Genomic DNA, 27,961 nt, shown 5'->3' with positions numbered 1-27,961 from the left:
CATATAACATGTCTTTGTGATAAGTTATGATTAGTGGCTCCAGAATCCAAGATCCAGGTGTAGTAAGCATAATTATTAGGTGATGATACTGAGTGAACAATACAATAGAGCAAGAAAATTTATTGAAATCTTTGGTATAAACAATCAATACCAGACATTTGAGGAGCAGCAACATTATATTCCAATTTGCGCTCTGTCTGAGAGTTTCTTGAATCATCTTGGATAGTTGAAGACACTTTCATGGAGTCTTTGATAGTGTTATCCATCTGAACTTGAGACCCTGTAGTAGCATTATTTCCAGCAATAATTTGAGCTGCAAACTTGACTCCAGGTGTGGACAATATCTTTGTCTTAGATTTAGGTTTTCCATGAAGCCTGTGCCATTCAGGATAATCGTGAATGTAAAAATATTCATCCCTAGTGTGACCAGAATTTTGGCATAAATTACAGTAAGCATCAACAATATCAGTTGTTTGCTTTTTCTGAGCATTTAAACCAGATCCAGAATTTTTGAATCTGGACAAGTTGTGTACTCAACATTCATAACCATAATTTCAGAAAGAGGATTGTGGCTGGACATTTTAGCAAATTCTCACTGTGATTCCTATTGTAAAATGAGTGAGAAGGCTTGAGTAAGAGATGAAATAGGTTTCATCACTAGGAGTTGGACTCGAACAGAGGTATATTGATCATTCAGTCCCATAAGGAATTAACTCACCTTGATCATTTCTTCATATTTTTCAAGTTTCTGAGCATTTTGACAAGTACAAGCAGTACGGGCATCACATGTACATTTAGCATAGGATCTAGATTTTCAATTTGAACAAGTAGAGTTCTAAACTTAATGAAATAAACAGTAATTGTCAGATTATTTTTATTCATGGATCCTAATTCCTTTTTCAGTTAAAAACCCTAGGCATATTAGTTTGTGAATATCTAACTGCTAAATCCTCCCAAATTTTCTTTGGCAATTGAAACGTAAGCACCACTATTTCTGATTCCAACAGTCATATAATTCAACAACTAGGACAAGATCATATCATTGCATTTGGACCATAAAATATGAAGTGTAGATGTAGATAAAGGTTTAGGCATAGTTCTATCAATCATACCTAATTTCATTTTTGCATATAAAGTTATGAAAACAGACCTACTCCACCGAGAATAGTTTTGATCTGTGAGCATCTGTGTAACAAGAAGAATGCCTGAATTATCCGAATTACTCACATAATATAGATGATTAACATCGATAGCATTTGATGTAGATGATGTAGTACTTGAAGTAGTTCCAATTGTAGCAGCAGCATATGATGCCATAAGAATGACAAAAAAAAATAAGCAGAGATAGAATAAATGCAATGAGATAGATTAAAATAACTTAAGCACTGTAAAACTGTGAGATTTATGCTTGACGTGGATAGATTTGAATAGAGATTGCAATCGGAAGAGATTGCAAGAGATTGTAAGAGATCGAGAGAGTTTGTAAGGGAGATCGAGAGAGATTACGTAGAGATGAATTGAGAGATCAAATTGAAGAAGATTATGTGTGAGCAGCGGAGATAACAATCATAGAAAGCTCTGCTACCATGTCAAACTGGTATGAGCTAATGATTGAGCAATGAAGAAGATAAAGTTTGTTATTGACTGAAAATGATAGAAAGTTACAAAATGAGATGTATTGACGGCTGTTATATAGAGGTAAGGACAAATTTATCCTATTTTTACACAAAATTGACAAAAATAACCAATTTCTGAAAAGTTGGCCAACTTTAGCCGATGGGATACCCAACTGTCAGTGGAGTATCCACTTTATACAAGATACCCAACTGGCAGTGGAGTATCCCATATATGAAATACCCAACTACCAGTGGAGTATCTTATACAAATTGGGATACCCAACTGACAGTGGAGTATTCAATCGGCCAAAATTGGCCACTTTTTTTAGAATGGCTATTTTTATTAATTTTTTTTCAAAAATCGGTTATTTTTGTCATTTTTTCTTATATAGACCTAGCATCTGTAATTACTAGTCAACCATGACATAATTTAGTCAATTATGCTATGCTAATTAAGCTAATGAGCATCATTATGCTTAACACCTTTCACATTCGAGTTTTGTATTTTTAAATTGTGTTGGCCACCACAATAAAGAATATAGAATGATCATAATTGTAATAACATGGTAAGTCTTATTAGATAATTTAACATAAACTATGCGTGCCGTTAGATAGCTTAATTGATTAAAAGTTTATTATCTGTCATTTTAGGTACTGGATTCGGCCCGAAAATTTATACTTATTTATAGGGTTAAATCATATATTTTTCCTTCTTTTCTCATTTATACAATTATAAGCCATCATTTATAAGGATATAATTCATATATTTTTTCCCTTACACCCAATCCAATCCAGTACCTCAAGTTTCGGTGAGTGTACTTGGGGACGAGAAATGGGTCAAATGAATAATTATTTTTAAACATAAATAAATTACCTAGATATTATCCAAAATTTTAATGTAAGTTTAGACAAAACGATTAACTTATAAAAGTATAAAACATAAAAATTTCTAAATATATTAGAGATAATAATAATGTCAAATATTAACATTTTAAGCAAATTATATCCTTATTATATAATATGTATAGAAAAGATCTTATCCAAAAAATTTGTAGTCATGGATCATGTACTATCAATTTATTAAGGACTGTTAGATCTTTAAATATATTAATTATAGCCGTTGGATCTAATATAAATGAATATTCTATGAATAACTATAAGTATGTGTTTAAGTGGAATAGAATATCATACCTTTTCAATGATTTAAACCAAAAATAAGTAAACATCCTAAACTTAATTGAATAATATGAAAAATTCATAATTAATTGTATTCTTCATCTTCAATTTCTAGATAATTTTTGTTGGACAAATTTTTAAACCATTACTAAATTAAACATTGCTCTGTGAGTTTTGTGTGGGCTGTAAAATCGCCAAAATCTGATTTTTATAATTCAAGATAGAGCCAGGAAAATGTCAAACGAGACTCGGTATTTTTTTATTTGTTTGAACTTTAATTTGATTCTTTTTAGAATTATTTAAAATTAATAAATACTTTTCAAATAAGAAATAAAATATTTATGCATTGCACGCCGAAATATTAAAATTTTGATAGTCGAACAATCGGTATCGTACTTGGGTTTATATATAGTACTTGGGTTTATATATAATACACATGATTGATTTCGTATTTTATACTCAATGATAAGTAGGTATTCTAAATTGAATAAAATATCTTACCTTTCCAATGATTTAAACCAAAAAGAAGTAGGCATACTAAACTGAATAAAACGATAATGCAAAATTCCTAATTTTTTTCTTCAAAATTCGAATGATAATTGTTCGACAAATTTTTTAAATCATCACTGAGTTAAACATTAGTTCGTGAGATTCGTTGGGCTATAAAATCATCAAATTATTATTTATAGAAGTCAAGATAGGGCCGAAATAAAATTAAACGAAACTTCGTAACTTTTTTAATTTGTTTGAACTTTAATTTGATTATTATTTTAACTATTTCAATTCAATAAATGTTTATTAATAAAAAATAAAAAATTTGTTCGATGGTGAAACATTCAAAATTTAAAAGTAAAATAAGTAAATTTCAAAAACCTTGCATCGCACGGCTATAAATTAGTATATCCAAAAATCATTGATAATTCAAAAACCTTTTCAGCTGATGCAATAGTCACTCGTTAAAATAAAATAATTTGATAAATAATTTTATATTTGAAATAAACTCTACAAATTTAAAAAATTCAAGATTGTCAAATACATATATCAACTCATCTTATAGATAAATTTACACTACCAAAGATTTTTAGAAAAAAATAAATACTTAAAATTTTATGAACCGTATAAATGATGCAAATTCTTGATTTTTACATTGTTCTTTTATTTCCTCATATTCCAATAGTTTCAATGATTTTGAATTAAACATAAATTCGAAAATGCTTTCAATTTTTCTATTATTCAATAAAATAATTGCAATACCCAACGCAACTGAAAAATAATAAAATTTTAAAACTTTTTTAGCTAATTTTAATTCATCGCCATGATCATTTTCATCAAATTAGCTTTTACAATTTCCTGAAGCATATAATGTACGTTGTTTTTACGTACTTGGTATCTTTTTTTAAAAAAAAATGGGGCCTAGAATTGTTAAAGGCTTGGAGGGTCGCGATCCCTCCCGTTCGCTCAATCATATATATTTGACGTAAAGCAAACCATTGTATCTGCCTAAATGTTCTATACTTATGTCTGTAAATTGTGTTTCATTTTACACTTTTATTTTTAATTCTTACATCTCGCATCCTCCTCTCACTGGCTGGAAAAAAATCTGGCATCTTACGCTTCCTAACAAGGTCAAGGTCTTCATCTGGAGGTTTTGTTACAATGCTGTTCCTGTGAGAAATAGACTGAACTCTAGAACTGTTAGAGTGCCCATAACATGTCCAATGTGTTTACATGATATCGAACACATGGCATGTCTTTGCAGCTGGTTGCTGAAATTATGTAAATCTCTGGTATGATTGGAGTATGGTTAAGAGTGTCCTGATTGGAGTATGATTGTGGGGAATTTGGCAGTGGAGGAATAAGAAAGTGTGGGATGCAAAGAGTGTTACACAGGATTTTGTCATGGACAACAGTTTTAAAATGTACATACAGTGGGTTGAAGCAAGTAAGAGCAAGTCGATCACACCCACAACAGTGAGAAGGAAGGAGAAAGTAGACAGCAAATGGGAGCTTCTTGAGGCAGATGCATTCAAAATCACTATGGATGCCTCTGTTGTCCTGGGAGCACAGACATACTCAATTGGAATGGTCATGAGAGACCACCGGGGAACATTTTGTGCAGGGGAAAATCTGTGTGTTGGTCAGGCTGTTTCAATGTTTGAGGCAGAGGTAATGGGAATCAGAGAAGCACTGTCCTGGGTGTGTTAAGGAGCTGCAACTTGAAAGTGCCAAGATAATGGTGGTGTTACGACCAAATTTCTGATAAGGGTAAAACGTCCTTCAATTGTGTGGAGCGTCCTTCGGTCGGACCTGCAAGGAGAAGAATTCGAGGGTTTGTCCCCCCGATTCACCTCCGGTGTGAGAATCAATAATCGACCTTTCATGAGTAAGATGGAACGTACAAGAGTTATGATTGTACCAAAATTGTATATGCCATTGTAGTTAAAATTGTGTATATGATTGTGTGTATATCAAACCTTGGGTATAAATGCTTCAGCCGTTACACTTGGAGGAAGATAAATGTAGGAGGGGGGTTACGTTTCTGTAGTTTGCTAGTTCAACGGTCGGCCCATGACTGCTTAATGGGCCTTCGACTATTGGGCCTCATAAATCGGGCCACCATCACTAACATGTCCCTGTCTATTGGCCGGACTAGTGTGTGGGCGATAGACAACGTGTGTGGCCCATTTTTGGGTAGTAACTCTAAGGCCACTTGTCGTATAACGCTCAGCCAAGGAGATCGAAGACAAACGGAAGCTGAGAGAAAACCTGGAATATACCGAAGGGTGGTGTTTCCATTCGGATTTGACTATGATGTTGACAAGGCTCGTGGCCTTTTCTGGAATCACAAGCTCTTTCTAGATGAAGTAATGGAAGATCTAGTCGCTCGTGCTGTAGAAGACGGTCCTCTTGCGATTTTTTTCAGGAGAGGATGAAGACCTTTCTGATAATTTGATTTTTATTTTATCAATCTCCTGCCTTTGGGCTTGTAACTTCTGCCTTCGGGCTGTTATATTTTAATGCATCTTTCATCTTTTGTCAGCATTGTTTCTGTCTTTTATTTTAGCCGCGTATTCGGCTGTCATCTGCCTTAGAAAGTTCGGCTTTATTCATTCGCCATAGCGATTTTTAATAAAACGAACTGTATCTTCGGCTTTATCGTTTGCCTTAACAATTGTAATAAAATGAATCGCAGCTTCGGCTTTATTCATTTGCCTTAGCAATTTTAATAAAACGAATTGTATCTTCGGCTTTATGGTTTGCCTTAACAATTGTAATAAAATGAATCGCGTCTTCGGCTTTATTCATTCGCCATAGCGATTTTAAGAAAATGAATTATATCTTCGGTGTTAGGAATATGTGTATTAGTTTGATGATAAGTTAAGCAAAACACTTAAGTAGAAATCTAGTGCTAAGTAGCCTTACTTAGACCATCTTGGCTATCCGTTGAAGGAGTAGCCTTACTTAGCAATAAGTTTGGTATTGTAGCACATTTCACTCTCTGGTTTCAAGCTGTAATTATTAGATGTTGTTAGGAAATAATCAGTCATGTTGACTACTAATGGATGTACAAATAGGAGGGCTAATTGTAAATAATTCATGCCTTGTAATTTTGTATAAGTGAAGAAGTGTCAACGGATATTGAAGACCTTCAACGGATAAGAAACAAAGCTTCAACGGATGTCTCTAATGCTTCAACGGATAAATATCCATCAACGGATAAGTGCTTCAACGGATAAAGCTTCAACTGCTAGAGCATCAACGGATAAAGCCATCAACGGATGAAAGCTTCAACGGATGCTCAGTCTCATAGCAGTTGATAGTGACAGTTAACAAAGCTGACAGAGGCACATGGATTGACAGAGATGTGGTAGCCTATTTCAGGAACAACAGAAAAAGCAGCCGTTTTTAGTCTGGTTCTAAATGGAAAGTCAACAGATAATTCCATATTACACTGGATAAAAATGGAATAGAAACAAGTGGAGAACTATTTTCTTATTGTACTTTATCTTTGTCTTCACTTGTAAACTTGGTGATATATAAACCAAGTAGTAGCTAGTAATTAGATGTGAATTTTCCCTGAGCTGTTTAGAAATATCAAGAGAGAAAATCATCTAGTTTGTACTAGGAAGCAACTGTGATTTAATTTTGAATCACAGATTTTCTGAAATAACACATCTCTGGTGGAACAACAAATCCACCAGAAAAGTTTTTAAGTTCTTTGTGTTCATTACATTTATGTTTGAATATATATCTGTCTGCATCAGCTCCAAGCAATTCACACACATTTGATCACTCAAACACTTAGCCTTACAAACTGCTCAAAACTTGAAAAAGTTTTGAGATTTACATTCAACCCCCCTTCTGTAAATCTCATTGTTAGTCCACTGGGAATAACAATTGGTATCAGAGCAAGCTCTTAACATATAAAGAGTTTAAAGATCTATTATGCCAACATCATGAGTGCACAGAAGAACTCTCCTGTTACCATCATGAATAGGAAGGATATTGGTGTAAAGATTCCAGTCCTGAAAAAGGATAATTATCATCACTGAAAAGTGAAGATGCATTTACATCTTCTTTCTCAAGATGAAAGCTACATCAACTGTATTGAAAATGGTCCTCACATCCCTCACAAGGTAGCCACAGCTGCTACTGCAACAGTTGCTGTTGGACAGTCTATTCCCAAGCCAAAAGCAGAATGGACTATTGAAGACATGGAAGAAATCCGCAAGGATAAGAGAGCCATGAACATTTTGTTTAATGGCTTAGATCAAGATATGTTTGACAATGTCATCAATTGCCAAACTGCAAAGGAAGTTTGGGACACTGTACAAATCATCTGTGAAGGTACTGAGCAGGTCAGAGAGAACAAAATGCAGCTTCTTATTCAACAGTATAAATATTTTCACTTTGAAGAAGGTGAATCATTAAATGATACCTTCAACAGGTTTCAGAAACTGTTGAATGGATTGAAGCTGTATGGTAGAGTGTACCAAGTCAAGGATTCCAACTTAAAATTTCTTAGGTCTCTGCCAAAGGAATGGAAGCCCATGACTGTCTCTTTGAGAAACTCTCAAGATTATAAGAACTTCACACTTGAAAGATTATATGGAATTTTGAAGACTTATGAACTTGAAATGGAGCAGGATGAGCTGTTGGAAAAGGGAAAGAGAAAAGGAGGAACAATTGCTCTTGTAGCTGACTGTGAGAAGATGGAAGCCAGGAATGAGGAGAAGACAATGCCAAGTCTCAATGTTGGCACAAGCAAATCAGAATCAAGCAAGGGTAAAGAGCAAGTTGCTGAGGATGAAGACAATTCCAGTCAGGATGAATCTGATGATATTGAAGAACATTTGGCCTTTCTGTCCAGGAGGTTTGCAAAGATGAAGTTCAGGAAAAAACACAAAGTTCACTAAGCCAAACAAAAACATGGTGGACAAATCAAAGTTCAAATGTTACAACTGTGGCATTAGTGGACACTTTGCAAGTGAGTGTAGGAAGCCAAATTCTGAGAAAAAGAAATTTGAGCAAGTTGATTACAAAAAGAAGTATTTTGATTTGCTCAAACAAAAGGAAAGAGCATTTCTCACTCAAGATGATTGGGCAGCAGATGGGGCAAACGAAAATGATGATGTGGAATATGTCAACCTAGCCCTGATGGCTATTTCTGATGAAAATGAAACTAGTTCATCAAGCAACCAGGTAATTACTACTGATCTCTCTCAGCTCTCTAAACATGAATGCAATGAAACCATAAATGATATGACCAATGAATTATATCATTTGCGTGTTTCCCTTAAATCTCTAGCAAAAGAAAACACTAGGATCAAGGAGAATAATGTGTTTTTAAGTGATAGAAATGCTGTGTTAGAGGATCAGGTAATTGAGCTTGAAAAGATAAAACTTAAATGCCTGACTGTTGAGAGTGAACTAGCAGAAGCTGTTAAGAAAGTGGAAATTCTTTCTAAACAGTTAGAAAGTGAGCAAGAGGTAATCAATGCCTGGAAAACATCTAGGGATGTCAGTGTTCAGATTGCAAAGGTCCAGGGAATTGAATCATTCTGTGAGGATGCCTGGAAGAAAAACAAAAAGAAGTTAGAATTAATTGATGGATTGTCAACGGATGTGGAATCAACGGATGATGAAAGTTATCCGTTGAAGGAAGAAAAGGAGCATCCGTTGAAGGCTCATCAATTAAAACAGGCAAGTTCTTTTAAAAATAAAAATCTAAATAAAAAGAATGATTCAACTCTCAAGAACTTTGTCAAAGAAGGAGCTAGCACATCCAGAGATGTTAGTAAGGTGAATATAGGACATATGACTTTAGATCAGCTAAAAGATCGACTTAAGTTGGTTGATGATAAGAAGGAAACTAAAAGAAAATCTAAAAGAAATGGGAAGGTAGGGATTAATAAACACAACAATTACACACCTGATAGGTATGCTCCTAGAAAAAGCTGTGTGCATTGTAAAAGTGTTAATCACCTATCTGATAATTGCAAATCTGTTAAAAATGCTCCCATGCCTTTAAATTCCTCCATACCTAACATGTCTATGTCATCTCTGCATGCTATGCCTGTTATGTCTCACCAGAATCCCCATGCACATTTTGCAAACATGCCATACATTAACAATCCTTACTTTACTGCATTTAGTATGCCTCAAATGCCATACAGTATGCATATGTAGAATAACATGCTTGCACAACATATGCCTTATCAAATTCAATCAAATGTGTTAAATGATTCTGTGACTAACCCTACACTTCAACCAACCACATCTGAGACCAAGGTTGACCCAAAGTTACCTAAGTCAAAAGATGCAGGAGGAATGAAGTCTAGGAAAAAGACTAACAAGGGTGGACCCAAGGAAACTTGGGTACCAAAATCAACTTGATTGATTTTGTTGTGTGCAGGGACAAAGAAGGAATCTATGGTACTTGGACAGTGGTTGTTCAAGACACATGACAGGAGATTTCACCCTGCTCACAGAGTTTAAGGAGAGAGCTGGCCCTAGCATAACCTTTGGAGATGACAGCAAAGGATTCACTATGGGATATGGCTTGATTTCAAGAGAAAATGTCATCATTGATGAAGTTGCATTGGTTGATGGTCTCAAACACAATTTATTGAGCATCAGTCAACTATGTGACAGAGGGAATACTGTTTCCTTCAATTCTGAAGCCTGTATTGTCACAAGTAAAAAGGACAATAAAGTGGTTCTAACTGGAGTTAGAAAAGGGAATGTGTACTTAGCTGATTTCAACTCTACAGATGCAGAATCCATTACTTGTCTTCTCAACAAAGCAAGTCCAGTTGAAAGTTGGCTATGGCACAAGAAGCTGTCCCATTTGAATTTCAAGACAATGAATGATCTAGTCAAAAAGGACTTAGTTAGAGGAATGCCTCTAGTGGAATTCACAAGGGATGGACTGTGTGATGCTTGTCAGAAAGGAAAGCAAAAGAAAGTATCATTCAGTAAGAAGCTTGAATCTGCAATTGATGAACCACTGCAACTTCTACACAGGGATCTTTTTGGACCAGTCAATGTATTGTCAATTTCAAGGAAAAGATACTGCCTAGTGATTGTAGATGATTTCTCAAAGTTTTCATGGGTTTATTTTCTTGGATCAAAGGATGAAGCTAGTGAAATCATCATCAATCATATCAAGCAAGTCAACAATCATCCTGATTTCAAAGTAAGGAATATTAGGAGTGACAATGGAACTGAGTTCAAGAATTCAACCATGAAGTTGTTCTGTGAAGAAAATGGGATCATGCATGAGTTCTCAGCTCCAAGAACTCCACAACAAAATGGTGTGGTGGAAAGGAAGAACAGATCACTAATTGAAGCTGCAAGGACAATGCTTGAGGAGTCAAAACTCCCAACTTATTTTTGGGTTGAGGCTGTTAACTGTGCATGTTACACTCAGAATATTTCTCTAATCAATCAAGCAAAATGCATGACTCCCTATCAATTATTCAAGAGAAGAAAACCAACTTTAAACTTTCTACATGTCTTTGGTTGCAAATGCTACATCTTAAGGAATCAATCTGATCACAAAGGAAAGTTTGATGCAAAGGCTGATGAAGGAATATTTGTTGGTTATTCTGCTGGAAAATCATATAGGGTCTACAATATAAGAACCAACATTGTCATGGAATCTGTACATGTTGTGTTTGATGATAAAAAGATTGATGGACTAACAGATGAGGGACATCATGAAGGACTCAAATTTGACAATATTGAGATATATTGTGATGATAGTGAAGATGAGAATGATGAAGAAGGCATCTCAAGAAGAAACCAGAGTCTGCATTTGGATAATGCACAGAATGCTGCATCCGTTGAAAGTCATAATTCAGCTTCCGTTGAAAGAAGTAATGCAGCATCCGTTGAAAGACAAAGTGCATCATCCGTTGAAGTTCATAATGAAGCATCCGTTGATCACAGTCTGTCAACGGATAATCAATTCACCTCATCAGTTGATAGAACTCCCAATTCCTTCCAAAGCATCAACAACTCAGGGGGAGTTTCAACAAATCAACATTCTATCTCACATCATGACAATACTGAGGCAACCTCATCAAGGGCTAATCTACCACCTCAAAGGAAATGGACCAAGAATCACCCTTTTGAACTTGTTAGATATATTTGATAATGTCATGGCTAATATGTTTTATGTTTAGATTTCAGATCTTATTTGAACAGAACAAATCAGTACTTAACTGATCAGTACTTATACTGGAAGTCAGAACTTAAGGTACTGGAAGTCAGAACTTAAGGGATATCAGTACTTATGTTATCAGGAGATAGATATCAGAACTTAAGTGCTGAAGGACGATCAGATAAGGACAGTAGCTGATTAAAGTTAAGAAGATCAAGATAAACATAAGAAGAGATATGCATGAAGAAGGAATTCCGTGAAGGATGGAATACTTGGAATAGAAGATATCTGATTGATATATTTTAGGAAGCAGAATTATATTCCATATCAATTAGCGAATATCTTGTAACTGTGTAGTATATAAACACAGAAATAGAGTTTACACTAGAGGTGTTATCATTATCGAGAATATTATTTATTATAACTCTAGAAGCTCTCGTGATATTTTGTTCATCACTGAGAGATAACAGTTCCAGATTGTAACAGAGTTTATTGTTTAAATAAAGTTTGTTTTCTGTTACATAAGTTCTTGAAGTTTGATTTGATTGTAATAAACACTGTATTCACCCCCTCTACAGTGAAAGTGTGACCTAACAAGTGGTATCAGAGCTATCTGTTAACACACATACAGTTAAAGATCCAAACACAATCATGTCTGACACAGAAACTCCAACTAAGCCTACCAAAACTGAGGAATCATCAAAGATATCAACTCAGAGTCGATATGAGACTATCAGAGTTCCCATATTGAGACCATCTGAATATCCCATATGGAAGGTAAGGATGACCATGTTTCTGGAAGCAACAGATCCAGAATACCTTGATAGAATCAGGGAAGGGCCTCACAAACCTACCAAGCTCGCTGTTGTAGTTGCAGGTGAAGCAGCAATGACCGTACCAAAGGAAAAGACTGATTACACTGCTGAAGATATAGCATCTATTGCTAAGGATGCCAAGGTACGTCACTTATTGCATAGTGCCATTGATAATGTAATGTCAAACAGGGTAATCAACTGCAAGACTGCTAAGGAGATATGGGATGCACTGGAGACAAGGTGTCAAGGAACTGAAACAGTTAAGAAGAACAGGAAGACAATACTCACTCAAGAGTATGAACACTTTGACTCTAGGACTAATGAGTCATTGACTGATGTATATGATAGATTTGTCAAACTCTTGAATGACTTGTCATTAGTAAATAAGGAGTATGATCTTGAAGATACAAACCTCAAATTCCTGTTAGCTCTTCCTGAATGTTGGGATTTGAAGGCAACAACAATAAGAGACAACTACAATCTTGATGAAACAACTCTTGATGAAATCTATGGAATGCTCAAGACCCATGAACTTGAGATGGAACAAAGAAGCAAGAGAAAAGGAGGAAAGTCAAGGACAGTTGCTCTCAAGGTTGAAGAGGAATCCCCCAAACCACCTTCCTCAAAGAAAGATAAGGGTAAAGCTCTTATCATAAAATCTGATACTGAGTCATCAAGTTCTGAGAGTGATGATGACTCAGATTCTGAAAGCTTGCCTGAAACTGATGCTGATGAGGAGATGATGAAGCTGTGTGCTCTTATGGTGAAAGGAATCACAAAGATTGCATACAGGAAGTTCAGGAAGGGAAAGATGTTTTCCAGGAAAGGCATAAGTTCTGATAAGAAGAATTTCAGAAGATCTGAAGGAAAAGGAGGAAAGTCTGACAGAGGAGATTACACTAATGTTAAATGTTATAATTGTGGTGAGAAAGGCCACATATCTCCTGATTGCAAGAAGACCAAGAATGACAAAGGCAAAGCTCTTGTCACAAAGCAGAAAAGCTGGACAGACACCTCAGACTCTGAAAGTGAGGAGAACTATGCATTGATGGCAAATGCTGATAAATCAAGTTCAGAGAGCAGTTCTGAAGCTGCTGAAACAAAGGTACCTCAGACTACTTATGCTTTTTATACTGATGATATTGATGAGTTGAGAAGATATCTTAAAACCATGTTTGTTAGTTATAGAGATCAAACTTTAACATGTGAAAGATTAACTTCTGAAAATCTTGCTTTTAAGAAAAGAAATGATTTCTTAGAAAAAGAGTTAGTCATGTTTCATCAAACTCAGCAGGATAGAGATAATGCTTTTTATATTAGGGATGAAGTGCTAAAAATGAATGAATCTCTAAAAACTGAGTTAGAAAAGGAGAGAGAGATTATCAGAACTTGGACTAACTCTGGCAAAACAACTCAAAATTTGCTAAGCAGTGGAAACTGGAAAGAGGGTTTAGGCTATGGAGTAAATGAAAAAGGAACTGTAGAAATTAAGCCTGTTGATAAGCAAAAGCCGAAGTTAAAACCTGTTAAGTTTGTAACTGAAAAATCCGAAAATGAGAAATCAGAAGTTAAAAAGGAATTAGCTTCTGACAAACTAAAACAGGAAAAGACAGCTGAAGTTAACATAGGCTTAATGACGAAGAAGCAGCTTAAGCATAAGCTGAAAGATGTTAAGGATGCAAACAAGGTAAAATCACCTAGGAAAAACAGGAATGGAAAGGAAGGTGTGAATAAAAGCAATAACTATAAATCTGTTCCTGATGCTCCTAGGAAAGCATGTCATAACTGTGGAAGTTCTAACCATCTGGCTTCTTTTTGCAGGAAGAATAAGAATATTAACTCCTTATCTACAAAGTCAGGAGTTAAGAGTCAGTCTGTTAGATACAAACCACAAAATCCTTGTTTTCATTGTGGTAGTTTATGGCATTCCATTTATACTTGTAAGGAATATCATAGTTTGTACTATGATTATTATCAAATAAAACCTTCTTTAAAGAACGTTTCTGTTGTTCCTTCTAGTATAAGGTCTGATAAGAAAACTGTTAACATAAAATCTGATGTTAAATCCACTGCAAATGTTAACAAACCTAAAAAGGCCAAAGGATCCAAGCAAGTCTGGGTCCTTAAAACTAATAATTAGTGGTCTTTTTGATTGCAGGGCAACAGGAAAAATATTCTAGTTCTGGACAGTGGATGTTCAGGACATATGACTGGAAATAAGGCCCTGCTATCAGACTTTGTGGAGAAAGCTGGCCCAAGTGTTTCTTATGGAGATGGCAACATTGGAAAAACCTTGGGATATGGCAATATCAATCTTGGGAATGTCATTATTAAAGATGTAGCTCTGGTCTCAGGACTTAAACACAACTTACTGAGTATAAGTCAAATCTGTGACAGAGGTTATCATGTTGATTTCTTTGCAGAACATTGTGAAATAGTTAGTAAATCTAAAGGAAAAATTGTTCTGAAGGGATTCAGGCGTGGTAACATTTATGAAGCTAAGCTTTCAACAAGTTCTGATGGTTCTGCAATCTGTTTAGTGAGTAGAGCCTCAACTGAAGAAAGCTGGAATTGGCACAAGAAACTCTCTCATTTAAACTTCAACAAGATAAATGAACTGATCAAGAAAGATCTTGTGAGAGGACTGCCAAAATCAGTGTTTGTTCCTGATGGTCTTTGTGACTCATGTCAGAAGGCTAAACAAAGAAAATCTTCGTTCAAGAGCAAGACTGAATCATCAATTCTTGAGCCTTACTATCTACTTCATGTTGATCTATTTGGTCCAGTGAATGTCATGTCTATTGCAAAGAAGAAATATGCGTTGGTCATAGTAGATGAGTTCACCAGATACACATGGGTGTATTTCTTGCACACAAAAAGTGATAATGGCACTGAATTCAAGAATTTGATAATGGAAGAGTTCTGCAAAAATCATGGAATAAAGCAGGAATTTTCTGCTCCTGGAACTCCACAGCAAAATGGAGTTGTTGAAAGGAAGAATAGAACTCTAATTGAAGCTGCACGAACAATGCTTGAAGAAGCAAAGCTTCCAACCTATTTCTGGGCTGAAGCTGTGCAGACTGCTTGTTTTACTCAAAATGCAACACTCATTAACAAGCATGGAAAAACACCATATGAGATGGTGAAGAACAAGAAGCCAAATCTCAAATACTTTCATGTATTTGGATGTAAGTGTTTTGTTCTCAAGACTCATCCTGAACAGCTATCCAAGTTTGATCTAAAAGCTGATGAGGGAATCTTTGTAGGATATCCACTTTCTACAAAAGCCTTCAGAGTCTATAATTTGAGAACAAAAGTGGTCATGGAATCTATCAATGTCTCTTTTGATGACAAGAAGATCACTGGACTTGAAGATTGCATTGATCATAATAAGCTGAGATTTGAAAATGAAGATTCATATTCTGATACCTCAAGTCCTGACAGTCTAAGTCCTGATACTGTAAATTCTGATGGATTAAACTCTGATGTTATTGAAACTGTGGTGACTACGTCAAAGGAAGATGCACCACTGCAGGGGGAGCATACTCAAGATTTTATCACATCTCAAGAAGCATCAGAACATACATCTGGCTCGTCAAATTCTGATTCGTCAAGTTCTGATAAGCCAAGTACTGACAGTGCTGAAAATCTAAATACTGAAGGATCCAACTCAGAGAGCATAGTTTCAGGGGGAGCATCAGAAAATGAAATCGAAGACAGCATGAATTATGGGGGAGCATCCAGTTCTAGAGAAAATCTTCCATCTGCAAGGAAGTGGACAAAATCACATACACCTGATTTAATAATTGGAAATCCTGAGGCAGGTGTCAGAACTAGAACAGGTACTTCGAATGAATGTTTACAATTCTTTTCTCTCTCAGACTGAGCCAAAGAAAGTGGAAGAAGCTCTTCAAGATGCTGATTGGGTGCAAGCAATGCAGGAAGAGTTGAATGAATTTGAAAGAAACAAAGTCTGGACCTTAGTGCCAAGACCCAAGAATAGATCGGTTGTTGGTACAAAGTGGGTATTCAGAAACAAAACTGACAGTGATGGCATAATTGTAAGGAACAAGGCAAGGCTGGTTGCAAAAGGATATTCTCAACAGGAGGGAATTGACTATGATGAAACATTTGCTCCAGTTGCTAGGTTAGAAGCCATAAGGATATTCATGGCTTATGCTGCTCACAAAAAGTTTACTGTCTTTCAAAAGGATGTGAAAAGTGCTTTTCTCAATGGAGAATTGGAAGAGGAAGTATATGTTGAACAACCTCCAGGCTTTGTAGATTCCAAACATCCAGATTATGTCTACAGGCTTGATAAAGCACTTTATGGACTTAACCAAGCTCCTAGAGCATGGTATGAGACTTTAGCTCAGTTTCTTCTGGAAAGTGGATTCAACAGAGGAACTATTGACAAAACATTGTTCTATCTCAACCATGGCAAGGACTTACTTTTGATTCAGATTTATGTTGATGATATCATTTTTGGGTCTCCAAATGACAAACTTTGCAAAAAGTTTGCCAATCTAATGCAGTCAAGATATCAGATGAGTATGATGGGAGAACTTAGTTATTTTCTGGGCCTTCAAGTCAAGCAGAGTGAAGAAGGAACTTTTATTTGTCAATCTAAGTACACCAGAAACTTGCTGAAAAAATTTGGAATGCAAGACTGTTCAAGTGCATCCACTCCCATGGCCACTGCAACAAAACTGGATAAGGATACTGGTAATTCAGTAGATATTACTGATTACAGAGGTATGATTGGCTCACTTCTCTATCTAACTGCTAGTAGACCAGATATCATGTTTGCTACCTGTCTTTGTGCAAGATTTCAAGCAGATCCAAGAGAACCTCACTTAACAGCTGTAAAAAGAATCTTTAAGTATCTTAAAGGAACAGCTGATCTAGGATTATGGTATCCTAGAGAATCAGATTTTAAATTAATAGGTTACTCAGATGCAGATTTTGCAGGTTGCAAAATTGACAGGAAAAGCACAAGTGGAAGCTGCCAATTTCTTGGAGGCAGATTGGTTTCTTGGTATAGCAAGAAACAAAAGTCAATTTCCACATCAACTGCAGAAGCAGAGTATATTGCTGCAGGAAGCTGCTGTGCACAGATTCTCTGGATGAAGAATCAGTTACTGGATTATGGGTTAACATATTTCAAAATCCCTATTTACTGTGATAATCAAAGTGCTATTGCTATGACAGGTAATCCAGTTCAACACTCTATGACAAAGCACATCAGCATCAGGTACCATTTCATCAGGGAACATGTGGATGAAGGTACAGTGGAATTGCATTTTGTTCCCACAGATCAACAAGTAGCAGATATCTTCACAAAACCACTGTGTGAAGCTACCTTTTCAAAATTGGTAAATGAACTTGGAATGATTTCAGGTTCTTTCTCTAAATCTGCTTAAACTTGTTCTATGTTATCAGACTTTATGATCAGTATTTACAGAATTAATCTCTTTGTATATTTTGTGCATTAATTGATAAATGTCTTCAAGTACTGACTGTTGTCTGATATATGTGTCTAAACTCTGATAAGTGATATGTCTGTTTCAGTAACTATTCTATCCTATGAGGATAACTGTGCTAGATACTGACCTACTAGTCTTCAATAAACAAATGATCCCATGAAAGAAGTAGTTATTTCTGTGGAAATCTTATGACACAAGCAAATTCTGATAACTGAGCTTAGTTAAGTTTACTTTGTATATCTTATTACTAAGTCACAAATTAGAATAATGCTACTCATCTGTTTAAGTTCTGATTCTAGTAAAACTGCTGAATGTACTAAGTGCTGATAAACCTCACTTATCAAAAGAAGAAGAACAATAATCAAAGAATAATATCAGGTACTCCTTTGAGATCTAGAGTAAAAATGTGAAAGGAACGACCCAAGTGCATTGCTGGTATTAAGTATGCATTAGAAAAGCAAAATATTTTCTTGGTGACTTTTCACACTCTATGATTACTGGAGAAATACTCTGATAATAGCATAAATTCTAATAAACAGTCGTGACTCACTTACACTGAGAAGCCTCTGTAAAATAGAATTTCAAAAGATGCATAAAATTAGCACAAAAACAGTAGAGGTGAACTCATGCATGAACTCATTTATCAGTAGGTTTCAGGATAATGACAGATCTTTAGCAAAATTTTAATTATGACTTACTTCTAAGATGTACTGAAGTAGATCAGACTTTACTCTTTGTCTGTTATTTAGCTTAATGCACACACACATCACTCCATATGAATGATGAAATTTCTGTGGTGGTCTATGTTATTTTAGATAAACAGTCATTGTGTCACTTCTGCACAAATTCTGAGGACAAGTTCTAGTTACACGTTCTGATGATTAATTTCTGACGTTCATAACTAAGAACTTGTATGAGTATTTACTAAGATAGATATTCCTTGTTCGAGTTAAGACATTATGTTCTGATGACTGTTAAGTTCTGGTATAGGTCTAAGTTCTGATTTTTCAGTCTAACCCTTTACTTAACTTATCTGTGAATAAAATTTGGTAACAGTCTCAGATTAATTTCGAAATGTTGAAGTGGAAGATTAATAGTCTATGGTTAAAACATAATGGCACTCGTCCTTGAACAGTTCACTCTTGTTCCATGTGCACATTCCTTTTCCAATGACTGTTATTCTTTTTCAAAGTCTAGGGAGACGAGGTAGATTTAATTCTACCTGTCTGCATTCAATATTTTTCACATGGCACCAAAGGATTTAATCATTGATGGAGCAAAGTTTGTTCCAAACAACTATGCTGCAATTCTTGATCATGCTGACGCTCCATCTGAATTGCATTTTGTGCAAGATCTTCTTGCACATAGTGAGGTTGGGTACGCCTTAACTCAGCCTGAATTATTTTCAAGTCAACAAGTTCTGCGGTTCTGGAGGACTGGAATTTTTGATGATGGTGGTAAACGAGGAACTCCCAGTATTATCTTCCAAGTGGGTGATTCTTCCTATGTAGTCACTCCTGGTACAGTACGAAGAGCATTACCCTCAGAACTTATCTCAAATCATATCTCTCCACTTCACAGACTGCTCAACCTTCTTCTTCAGCACCTACTGTGAAGCCTACATTCTCTAAGCCAAAGAGAACAAAGACTGTTCCTCAAACATCTCAGAAGAAGAGGAGGATTACTTTGAGAGATGAAACAGATTCTGAAGATCAGGTTCCTTCTTCAGAACCTATGATTTATGAAGCTGAGAAGGCAACTTCTCAGAAGGATTCTGCAATTGGGGGTTCTAGGCTTCTCAAGAGGCTTAGACGTATGACTGTTCCTGCAACTCCCAAGGAATCCAAATCAACAAGGAAGTACAAGAAACAGAGGGCACAGAGGCCAGTTTCAGATGATGAGGAGGAAGCAGCTAAGGAAGGGGATCAGGAATCTCTGATCTCACAAGACAAGGAATTTGCTCCAGCCACTTCTTCTCCATCAACTTCATTTCAGGAACCTGTATCTGACAAGGCTAATTTACCTTCTTTATCTCTTGTTGATCCAGGCACAAGTGCTGAAATTGATATTCAGAACTTGGTTGTGCCTGAAATACTTTTCTTAGAAGCTCCAACAGCAAATAATCCTTCCACAACACCTGTTACTGATGCTGTTCAAACTCCTGAGTTATCACTAACACCTTCTCTGCATCAAGATGATGATCAGATTTTAGGTGAGCATCAGGATATGGCTGTTGATCAGAACTTAGTATCAGATCAGCAATTAGAGGATGTTGAAGCCTCCATTGCTACTCATACAGTTGTCTTATCAGAAGATACTGATTCTTTAAGTTCTGATGCTGCAAATGTTGGAGATACTGGTGAAGCTGCTACAACTGTAGATGCTGATGCAGCAGGTCCTTCAGGACATACTCCTCCACTGACTCTTCCTAAGTCTGAACTGCTAAAGGAGTTTGTTATCAGGGATGCACCAGTACCTTGGAGTGAAACTCCTGCAGGACAGGAGTGGACTAAGGAATGGAACTCAGTTTCATGTGTTCCAAATGCTTTACATCTTGCTGAGCACTTGACTAAAGCTGATGAAATGTTAAATTCTGATGATTTTAAAACCCAGCTTAGAGTCACTGCATTGAGTACTAAACATCTACAAGGTCTTCATTCCAACACTCATGCAGAGCTACACAAGATTCAGGAGAACTTTATTAAACAGGAACAAGTTTGGAAACTTGATAAGAAAAAGTTCTTCCAACCTACCATTGACAGGGTTGCTTATATTGAGAAAACTCAAGAGAAGCAACAAGCTCAGATTGATCAAATTCTGACAAATCAAGCTTCTCAGCAATCGCAACTTACTGAAATCCAGACCTCAGTGGAACTACTTATCTCTCTTTTATTACCTGCTGATGCCAAAAAGGGGGAGAAGGTAATTAAGTCCAAATGCAAAACCAACAAGTCACTGCAAGGACAGGATGATGGAAAAGATGACCAAGGAAACTCTGGAATGGGTAGTGGTCATAGTCAAGGTAGAAGATTTACATCAAGACAAGCTAGTCACAGAACAAGTTCTGATACTGGGAAAAGAATAAGTTCTGCTGCTGGTAAAAGGATAAGTTCTGATGAACTTCTAGATCTTGATGAGGAAATGTCAAGACAGTTATTTCTTCAAGAAAATCCAGGGATGGACTTGGAAAGTTTAAAGGAAGAAGAAGCCAGACTTAAATCAGAGAAAGTCACATCTAAATCTGAAGCTTCTGGTAAAAAGTTACTTCCAAAACCTAAAGGCATTGTGATCAAAGAGAGGATACATACTGAAGAAACTTTGGCTAGATCACAACCACAGATAGATCCAAGATCCAAGGGTAAAGAAAAGGTTGGTGAACCTATCAAGCCTTATGTACCTCCTGAGGAAGAAGAAATTACTGATGGAAAACATAATCTTGCTCTGACTTCAAGAAAAATTCTTAAAACAACCTCTGACATGGTTCAAGTTGTTCAGAGTCAAGAAATTGTAAGTTCTGATATTCAGAAGAAGCAAGTAACCTCTGACAGTGCTCAAGTTAACTTGATATCAGAAGATAAATCTAAAACACTCCTACCAGGATTCACTAAAGCAAAACAGACTCAATCTTTGAAGACTACTTTAAGTGGTTTTGAAGCAAGAGTAGTTACTGGAAAGGAAGCTAGAGATAAAACTGGATTGGGAAGTGCTGATGAAAGAAGAGTACACAACACTACTGATGATCCAACTTCCTTGAGTGAACCAGGTATTGGAGCAACTCCTGAGAGATTGAATCAACTAGAATCTGTACAGATGGTTTACCATACCTACTTGAAAGAATACATCATGTTGTATTTCATGACAGATGGTAGGGTTTATCATATAAGACAAAATGCCATTCCATTGAAGTATTTTGAAGAATTGGAGCATGTATTATTCTTACTTCAAGTGGATGACAGAATAACAGAGACTGCTGCAAACTACTTAAAGGAACAGATTCAGAGACAGAAAAGACTTTATTCTGTTAAGTCTGACAGCAGATATGTTCCAAAGTACAGAAATCACAATGGTGATATTGTTGATATGAAGCCTAATACTGCACAGATCAGAACATATCTTGGTATTAAGGGGCTTGAATTCAATCTAGAGTCTAACAAAGCTTATGTCATAAGACTAGATTGGGAGTTGAGAAAAGCAAAGATTAATGATCTCAGAGCTGCAATATTTCAAACTGGTGAAGATACTGCAGAGTTTAAAGATGTCAAACGGAGAATGATTGATGAACTCAGATATGCTGAGAAATGTTTGTTGAAGAATTATCTCAGAACAACTCCTGACATCAGAGAGATCGGAAAATGATGAAGCCAAGTCGAAGATCTACAACTGCTTAAATTCTGATATTTATACAGGTTGAAGTTGTTATCAGAAGTTGAATTGGTAAAAACTTTAAGGACTGTAAGTTGTAGTTATCTTGTCTATTTCTCATGCATTTGTACTTAATGTTTTTGACATCATCAAATATCTGTTAAACTTGTATATTTTGTTAATTTACAAGTTGGGGGAGATTGTTAGATATATTTGATAATGTCATGGCTAATATGTTTTATGTTTAGATTTCAGATCTTATTTGAACAGAACAAATCAGTACTTAACTGATCAGTACTTATACTGGAAGTCAGAACTTAAGGTACTGGAAGTCAGAACTTAAGGGATATCAGTACTTATGTTATCAGGAGATAGATATCAGAACTTAAGTGCTGAAGGACGATCAGATAAGGACAGTAGCTGATTAAAGTTAAGAAGATCAAGATAAACATAAGAAGAGATATGCATGAAGAAGGAATTCCGTGAAGGATGGAATACTTGGAATAGAAGATATCTGATTGATATATTTTAGGAAGCAGAATTATATTCCATATCAATTAGCGAATATCTTGTAACTGTGTAGTATATAAACACAGAAATAGAGTTTACACTAGAGGTGTTATCATTATCGAGAATATTATTTATTATAACTCTAGAAGCTCTCGTGATATTTTGTTCATCACTGAGAGATAACAGTTCCAGATTGTAACAGAGTTTATTGTTTAAATAAAGTTTGTTTTCTGTTACATAAGTTCTTGAAGTTTGATTTGATTGTAATAAACACTGTATTCACCCCCTCTACAGTGAAAGTGTGACCTAACAGAACTGATCATTGGTGATGCTACATCAAAAGTACAAACTAGAAGGGCTACTCAAGATGAATGTCTGTATAGTAGCTTTCTATCACAGGAGGAACCTAAGCGAGTGGAAGAAGCTCTTTTGAATCCAGATTGGATTTTAGCAATGCAAGAGGAGCTAAACCAATTTGAGAGGAACAAAGTATGGAAGCTGGTACCCAAGCCAAAGAACTATTGACACAAAATGGGTATTCAGAAACAAGATGGATGAAAATGGCATTGTCATAAGGAATAAAGCCAGATTGGTTGCTAAAGGCTACTCTCAACAAGAGGGAATAGATTTTGATGAAACATTTGCTCCAGTTGCCAGACTTGAAGCCATCAGAATCTTTCTAGCCTATGCAGCTAATGTCAATTTCAAAGTCTATCAGATGGATGTCAAGAGTGCATTTCTAAATGGGGAATTGGAGGAAGAAGTTTATGTAAGCCAACCTCCAGGTTTTGAAGATCCAAATTTTCCAGACCATGTGTATTATTTGTTGAAAGCACTCTATGGACTAAAGCAAGCACCTAGAGCCTGGTATGAGACTTTATCAAAGTTCCTTCTAGATAATCACTTCACAAGAGGTACTGTTGACAAAACTCTCTTCTTTAGAAATGTTAATGGCTCTAAGATACTTGTACAAATTTATGTAGATGATATTATATTTGGATCTACAGATGATAAACTTTGTAAAAAGTTTGCTAAATTAATGCAAAGTAAATATGAAATGAGCATGATGGGAGAGCTAACTTACTTTCTTGGTTTACAAGTTAAACAAGTTAGTGGTGGAATTTTCATTAGTCAAACTAAATATATTTATGATCTTTTAAAGAAGTTTGACTTAATGGATTGTTCACCTGCAAAAACTCCCATGGCCACTGCCACCAAGCTTGAATTAAACAAGGCTGAAAAGTCTGTGAATATTACAAGTTATAGAGGCATGGTTGGCTCACTTTTATATTTAACTGCCAGTAGACCTGATATTATGTTTTCTACATGTCTCTGTGCTAGATTTCAAGCTGACCCTAAAGAATCTCACTTAGTGGCTATTAAAAGAATTTTCAGATATCTCAAGAGGACTCCAAATCTAGGAATTTGGTACCCTAGAGAGTCTGGTTTTGATCTAATTGGCTACTCAGATGCAGATTATGCAGGTTGCAAAATAGACAGGAAAAGCACAACAGGCACCTGTCAATTTCTAGGGAACAAGCTTGTATCATGGTTCAGCAAGAAGCAGAATTTTGTTTCCACATCAATAGCTGAAGTTGAGTACATTGCAGCTGGTAGTTGCTGTGCACAAATACTATGGATGAGGAACCAGTTATTTGACTATGGTATAACTGTTGATAAAATTCCAATATTTTGTGACAACACAAGTGCCATTGCCATTACTGAAAATCCAGTGCAGCACTCAAGAACCAAGCACATTGATATCAAGTACCACTTCATTAGGGAACATGTGATGAAAGGTACAGTGGAACTTCATTTTGTTCCAAGTGAAAAGCAGATTGCAGACATATTTACCAAGCCACTTGATGAATCAACATTCACAAGATTAGTAAGTGAGTTAGGTATGCTTAACTATTCATAATCTATGTCATCTATGTAATCTGTCTTGTAGCCTGAAATGAATTTGCTGCAAGAACAAAGTTGGCTTTAATCAAGACTTATCCTGTCAACGGATATTCCCTATCCGTTGAAAGCCAAAATTGTTCTATCAACGGATATTCGTCATCCGTTGAAAGACAAATACATTTCTGGTAATTTTATCCTTCAACGGATAAAATGGTGTTGTTCATCAACGGATAACTATTTACCTTATCCGTTGATATGTCACGTCAGTGAGTCACAGCCGTTGATTCTTTTACTCAACCGTTGATACAGATATACAGTGTTGTATGTATTTGTATTTACGGTAGTTTTCAGAATTTCTACAGTTTTATTTATTCCTGAACGGCTGTCACTTACTTAAAAGTATCATTTAATTATTTTATTTATATTTTAATTCAAGAAAGTATAAAAGCCCAATTGAATTCTTATTTTCACTTTACGCTTTCTTGCAATTATCATTCTCTTTCTCTCTCAATTCTCAAGTTTTTCTCTGCAATCTCTACTCACAACAATGGCACCAGTAGTCAAAATTATGTCTCAAACAGGATTTGTTTATGAAAAGAATAATTTCATAGTCGTGGTTGAAAAGAATGGAGCCCATTCTGATTATCACAAGATGATGGACTTCATCAAGAACTGCAAACTGAGCTATGCAATGCTGGAAGCCCCAACCATCTACTGTGAAGTGATTGAGGAAATTTGGACAACTGCAGAGTTCAACTCCACAGATATGACTATTGCCTTCTTTCTCAAAGGTAAGGACTATTGCATTAATTGTGATGATATACAATCTTGCTTTAAGTTGCTTGAGAATAATGCCATGACACCATATACTGATAAAGATGTCTCTGCAATGCTAGATTTCATAGGCTATGTTTTTGATTCTGCTAGTTTAGGTAGTATTAGAAGGAAAGGCCTTAGGAAAGAATGGAGTTTTCTTGGAGATGCCTTTATTAAGGTTTTCTCTGGGAAGATTAGCAATTTTGATGCTATCACTTCATCTCTTGTTAATATGCTCTTTATGCTAGTTTCTGATAGGTACTTTAATTTTAGCAACTGTGTTATGCTAGAATTAGGTTCCAGATTAGGCAACAAAGCTAATAGACCACATAACATCTACTTTGCTAGATTCTTTATGTTATTGGCTAACCATGTTGCTGAAGGTTTGGTTATATCTAATGAGAATAATAAACTCAAATGCTGGGCACAAGAGAAAAGGGTCCTTGCAGACCTTTTGAGAATGAACCTCAACAGCCAAGTGCCATTGGTATACTTGCCAATCATGAATGCACCACAGGTAAGTGAGGTAAATGTTTCTATAACTCCTACTATTTCCAACCCCAATGTTTCTTTGCCTTCTAGTGTGGCTATGGAACCTGTGTCTTTGTCCAAACAGGCTCCTACCAAAGCCACCAAATCTAAAGTTTCCAAAGTCAAGTCAAAGAAACCTACCTCTATTGTTTCTCAAAAGACAACAGTTGTAACAACTACCATAAACCCTGAAGGGAGTGAACAGGGTGTGAGTGGTGAGGGGAGGGGTGAACATCAAAAAGCCCCCCAGGATAAGGTGGGAGAGGTGAGTGGTACCCAAACCAGCCAAGCCACAGCCTCTCAAAAGACTGTGGTGGTTCAAAAGGAGTCCAGCACATCCCTAGTTGCATCCTCCCAAAAGGATGTAACTATTGAAAATAGTCCCCAACCAGGGACACAGAACAAAAGAGGGAGGGACACTGAAGCTACACATTCACCAATTAAAGCCTTTTCAAGGAAGAAGAAGGCCAAAACCCTAGTTTCCACACAAGGGACACACAGAGCACAGATACATCCACCAGTATCTGTGCCTTCTCAAATTCAGCTTGATGTGATTCCAGCAAATGTGGAATCACAGCCCCATTCTCTTAATATAGAAACACACCATTCATCAAGCTCTCCAACACCCTCTATGGATGTGGACATGATATTCACATCAATTCCTGATTCTCCCTCATTAAAACTCAGGGAGGAGCCCCACTCAAAACCTGGTGATCATCATCTTTTAGATGATTTGTTGGATCATCAGCCAATTCTTTCAAATGTAGTTGCAGAATCTGTGTCACCACACTTAAAATCAATCCACACAGATTCAACAATTATGTCACTTTCTATATCTACATCTTTTCCTTCTTCAACGGATATCTCTCATCCGTTGACAAGTGGTTGTTCTTCAACGGATAAGCTTAACAGCAGTTATCCGTTGATACCATCAGTTTCCACTTCAACGGATATTCCCTATCCGTTGATGGTCTCTACACACTTAACAAAAACAATTCCAACTGTAGAGGACATGGCAACTGTACAATCACTTTTAGGTTTGAGGGAAGGGAGTGATTTTTTGAGTGAGAGGCTGGGTTGCTCCCAGGCAAAAGGAGAGGTTGGATATCACCAAATGCATGCTATTTCTTCCAGTATGGCAAAAGTAAGTGAGAGGAGTGCCACCTTAGAAGGTGAAGGTGAGGATGTGAGGATGTGTGTGAGCCAGGGGGAGCCCCTGATGCAAGAACAGAGAGAAATTGAGAGAAAGGCAGGTACAGAAGCTATAAGGGTGGATCCAGCCATTGCTAGTGAGTTAATGAAAGTGGATGATGCAGATAAGGAAAGACAATTTCAGCAACATTACAAAGCTGTCATTGATAACATTTCCTTGGATGCTGACACTTTTACTCACCCTGTTTCAGCCTTTCAATTTTTGGCTGCTCAGGGCAATGTGGAGGCAGAACAGACACTACACATTGTACACACTTCAGAATCTCTTCTCAGAGACAAAGCTGCTGTCAACAGGCTGCCTTCTCAAGCTGGTGAGCCATCTAAAGAATTTGGAGTAAATTCTAATGATGATGACTCTAATTCTTTGAATGAGAGCATGAACTTAGGGGGAGTAGAAGGCCCAAGTTCTGCTCCTGCTCTTCCTGAATGGGCACTGGCCAAATCACCAACGCCAGGAGAATTTGGTGTCACTTTGGTCAGACAAGTCATGACAATTCAGAAGGCCTTTCAGGAGACTCAAGATGCTGGTACCAAGGCAATTCTTCAAGCTCATCTGGAATCTCTGCATCTCTTGCAGTTGCAGCATTACCAGCAAAATCTAAGTGTGGATGAGCTCAAGCAGGACATTGCAGATCTGAAATCCTACAATGCTGAGAAATTGGATTCAGTTATACCCTATGGTACTATGCAAGATTTGTTGGGGAGACTGAGGAAAGCATCTGATGCTGACAAGAGGCTGGCCAGATTGGAAGATAGGGTTCAAATCATTGAAGACTCTATGGTCACCATTCTTCAGAATCAACAAACTCAAACAAATCTACTCATGCAGCTGGCAAAAGCACAAGGCTTGACCCCTACCCTTGA

General features: G+C 36.4%; 1 long non-coding RNA gene across 1 annotated transcript in view; it reads right to left on the bottom strand.

The window, feature by feature from the left end:
• Positions 1–218: 218 nt before the first annotated feature.
• The window catches only part of LOC141710866 (uncharacterized), a 35,594-nt gene continuing 7,851 nt past the window's right edge, over positions 219–27,961 (bottom strand). The window contains exon 3 of the long non-coding RNA XR_012571102.1: positions 219–375. This is a non-coding gene — a long non-coding RNA (uncharacterized LOC141710866). The remainder of the gene's footprint in view (positions 376–27,961) is intronic.

The sequence above is a fragment of the Apium graveolens genome, chromosome 3 (assembly GCF_009905375.1).
Source record: "Apium graveolens cultivar Ventura chromosome 3, ASM990537v1, whole genome shotgun sequence".
NCBI classification, from domain to species: Eukaryota; Viridiplantae; Streptophyta; class Magnoliopsida; order Apiales; family Apiaceae; genus Apium; species Apium graveolens.
Note: the sequence above shows the minus strand (reverse complement) of the source record. Positions and strands in the feature narration are given on the sequence as shown.